Raw genomic sequence first — 4,423 nt, 5'->3', positions numbered from 1 at the left:
ACTGAGGAGGCAGGCTGCAGAGGATGGGGCAGGGGCAAACTGGGGTCATTGGTTGTGGGAAATGGACACTGGTGGAGGGATGGGAGTTGGATCATTGTATGACTAAAACCTGATCATGAACAACTTTGTAACTATGTATTTCATGGTGACTCAATTGTCATTGTCACTGTCCTCCTATTGTTCATCGATTTTGCTCTAGTAGGCCCAGTAACAATGTGAGACTTGTTGTTACTTGTGTTACTGTGAGACTTGTTGTTACTGTGTTACTGTTGTGACTGTTTGTCATATCGAATATGCCACGGGTAGCTTGCCAGGCTTTGCTGTGAGGGCAAGATGCTTTAGGTAGCTTGCCAGGCTCTCCGAGAGGGGCGGAGGAATCAAACTCGGGTCGACCAGGTTGGCCGCATGCAAGGCAAACGCCCTACCCACTGTGCTATGACTCCATCCCTGGTGCTCACTTCTGCAGCACATATACTAAAATTGGAATGATACAGAGAAGATTAGCATGGTGACTCAATTAAAAAATAAAAATTTTTAAAAAAGGAGATTTTCATTTCTGTAAATAATGGCTTCACCCAAACTCAACTATGGAGTGTGTGTGTGTGTGTGTGTGTGTGTGTGTGTGTGTGTGTGTTTAAATCTAGAAGATGCAGGTTGGAAAAAAATTCCTCATCAAGGTACACTTAGAAATCCTGCTGAAGAACTGTAGGAAGTTGTAGGACTATGCATGGCTACAGGCTTTAGAGTTTGACAGATTGATAAGTTCCTTTGTCTCCTTTTTTTGCTATTCTTACTCATTTCTGAGAGTAATGGAGTACTTTTAACATAATCATATTGGAGGTCTTTGGAGATCAGGAAGGAAACTTCTTTCTTGTTAATTGTCTTCTCTAAGGCACGCAAAGATTTGCCAAAGTTGGCACTGCCCCAAATGGGTCAGGAAATTTTCTCAGCATCAACCACAGGCTAAATGTGGGAAGGAACCATGAACTTCAGGTAGGACAAAGTAAAGAAAAAAAATAAAGATTTGAAATTTCAGTGCCTGATTTTCTTCCCTTCCCTTCCTGTGAAGTTCTCTTCTGATCCTCACTGTGGTTTGTGTTCTGAGGAATTGGCTTCCGAGTCCTGGGCTTTCTAATGCAGGAGTTTTTCTGCATTTCACAATAGAAATGGAAATAAAAAAGGAACATGGTGTCCATGAATAATCCAGGCATTCCTTTTGAGAAGTTCAGGCATAAAGACTACAGAATTTCTAGTAGAGGTTTCTCCTAATAAGAATAGGATTGGCACACTAATGGCAATGAGTGGCAGCATATAAAAGGCGCGCATAGGTATAGCCCATTTCGGCTTAATGACCGTCACATCTTCCAAGCCATATTTTAGCAAGTCCTTTGGTGAGCTGAAATTTTTATCTTCTCCTCACATTAGGTTGTGCCTGACACACATTTTCCTAACGTAATCCCTTTATCTTCCTGGATAAATCCATTCCCTCCTACTGTGCCTAAAGAATCCTGTGAGTACCTTGCTCATGTGTCAGCTTTTAGTGAATCATTATGTCATTAACGTCCATTTGGCTATGAGCAGGTTCCAGCAATCAGAGTCCCAATCACGACCCATACTCTCCATAGAGGAGTCTCTGCAATTACATCTGGTTGGCAGGTTCTTAGTATTGCTAAGGTGAGGTGGGACACCCACAGTGATTCCCTGGAAACAGAGGCCCCTGATGGGTCCTGTGCTTCATTAGTCTTAGAGTGTATCTCTAGTGGTTCTACATTTATGACATATTTTTCCAATGTTCTTTTGACTAATGGGAGCAGAGCTGTATGTATCCTGCTTGCCGTTTGTGAGAATAGAAAGCAGGGAGGTAAGTAGGGGGTCTCCTGTTCCCTTCGGAGCACCTATATGGTCCTTCTGTTTGTTGGGGTACAAACATATGGGAATCCTTGTTCCAATCATCGAGTGCTCATCAAGCAATGCTATGTCTTTTGTGGACTCCTCTGTTCCCTTACATGGCCCTTCAGCTTGGTGGCTAAGCTGTAGTTACTGAATGCAGGCAGCCTAGGTCCATTCCCTGGTTTTGCAATTCAAGTGTTCATGTCACCCGGTGATAGAATAACTATTTCTAACCCCAGGGATGAAATCAATTGGCTGGTAACAGGCTGTGTCTTGGTTTTGTGAGGATTAAATGGAATTACATTTGCCAAGTACCTGGTCTGCATAATGCTTAAAAAACTATTGTCTTCCTGTTTGCTTTTGGTACTTCTCATGAGGATACGTTTTGTTTTTTTACTTTATCAGCCTTGCTATAATCTGTTGAGGGTGATAGCTTAAAATAATGTCGAGGCAGCTCTAAGCAAAGAGGATATAGAGATGTGGATCTCTGTTGTTCTTCTGTACACGTCACTGGGCCCATAGAAAATGCTTCAGAATGTAGTATTGCCTCAGGGGGTCCTAATGGGAAGTCTCCACACCACCAGGCATGATTCCTGAATGCAGAGCCCCAACGCAAAATGAAACAATACAAACAAAACAAAAAAGTCTCCATAGTACCTGAATAATCTGGGCATAGAATCTCAAATCTGCTTGGAGAATCAAGATCACCTCGGAAACATTAAAGCCATTCCTGAGGTTGGGTCTGTAAATCTTGGGTGAGCATTGGAATTTTTATTTTTGAAATGTTCTCTGGTGCACTCTGATGATAAAATTCTATTTACAAATTCTGACCAGTTGGTATTTAGAGAACTTGGCTATTAGTGTTATAGCAAAAGTTAGCTCCATGTGCTAGTCACACACACAGACACAGTGAGAGTGAGTGAGAGAGAGAGAATTATGTTTCATATTAAAATTATTCCACAGAGAAAAGTCCAGTTGTGGGATTTTTTTTTGGGGGGGACAGTTTGGGGTGTACCTGGTGGTACTCAATTTACTTCTGGCTGTTTGCTTAAGGTCAATCCTGGAAGTGCTTGGGAGACCTTATGTGGTACCAGGGATTTTACTGGGGTTTAACTTCTATACTATCTCACCTTCCCCAGTTGTAGGCCTTACTAAATTTGGCTTTGGCATCAGCTGGTAAAACTGTCAAAAAATCCCTTATATGCAAACCAAAGAGTAGGAGAAAAGAGAGAAATTACATGTGCTGTATTATTTTTCTTTGTGCAATTCTGGTGTGAAGCTATATTATCTGGCATGTACATTTGGGGAAAATAAATTACAAATCATCATAAAAATTAACAGGAATATTTTCTTAGTACACATTCCACTGCTACTGAGGTCATTCTTTATCCACCTGCAATATTTACGCTCTGAGAATGTTTTCCATCTTCTGACCTTTAACTAAAAAGAGGTAAAACCCTTGCCTTGGAATACCAGCCAAGTATGAGCTAAATGGGAAACAGAAGTTTTATTTTAATTATATCTAATGAGATGACCAAGCGGAGGTACTGGGGATTGAACTCAGGACCTCGTGCATGCCAAGCACACACTCTACCACTGAGCTATAGCACAGCAGGTGGGGTGTTTGCCTTGCACGCGGCTGAGCTGGCCAACCTGAGTTTGATTCCTCCGCCCCTCTCAGAGAGGCCAGCAAGCTACCAAGAGTATCTCGCCCTCATGGCAAAGCCTGGCAAGCTACCTTTGACACATTTGATATGCCAAACACATAACTTTTCTTGCACACTATTTGCACGTGAGGGAAGAAACAAATGGAATGACTGGCCAATGCTCTGCAGTTACTAAGTGAAGACAGATGGTTGGAAGCACATGTGAGTCTGCAGTTTACACCTTTTGTAGGATAATGCCATTTACGTTCAGTTGTAGGATGCATTGGTCTGAATTTTATGAAAATGTCAGCTCTCTACTACGTTACTAGTTCCAGTATATTTTAGTCAGTATTGCCCTTTTTTTGGTGACCAGGGTGTGAGGAGTTGCCTAAGTTCCTCATTTTACTGTCAGCTTAGAATAAATGAAACAGAATAAATGAAATAATGCCAAGTAATAAATGGGAAGAAAATTGACAAGATTCACATCTATAGAACAGCAGTGGAGCTCTAGAACCTGGCGTGTATTCACTCAAAATGGCCAACCGCGCTTCCCTCTTCCTACAGTGGCCAGATCCTCTGCTGGAAATCCGTCACATCGAGTTTTATTCCACCACAGAGATCAGCAACACTGTTCATGCTGCTCTGAGACTTTTCTGGCTGGGAGTCTGTGATAAAGGTGTGTTTAGGGTGCACTGCCTTTGGAGGATGGGGGGAGGATCCCTTCCTTCCCTATTCCAGCTTTGGATATTCCTTAATGTGGCTATATCCCTCCCATCTCTTTGCTTTCGTGACTGTGTTACCTTCACATCTTCTGTCGCAAAACTCAACTTTTTCTCTCTTCTGAGGGTACATGTGGCTGCATTTAGCGCTCACACTGATCTGAATCC

General features: G+C 42.3%; 1 pseudogene; it reads left to right on the top strand.

Moving 5' to 3' along the window:
* Positions 1-450: 450 nt before the first annotated feature.
* On the top strand, positions 451-536 carry LOC130028504 (uncharacterized; annotated as a pseudogene).
* The last annotated feature ends 3,887 nt before the right edge of the window (positions 537-4,423 follow it).

Source organism: Sorex fumeus, unplaced genomic scaffold (genome assembly GCF_029834395.1).
Source record: "Sorex fumeus unplaced genomic scaffold, SorFum_2.1 ptg000039l, whole genome shotgun sequence".
Taxonomy (NCBI): Eukaryota; Metazoa; Chordata; class Mammalia; order Eulipotyphla; family Soricidae; genus Sorex; species Sorex fumeus.
Note: the sequence above shows the minus strand (reverse complement) of the source record. Positions and strands in the feature narration are given on the sequence as shown.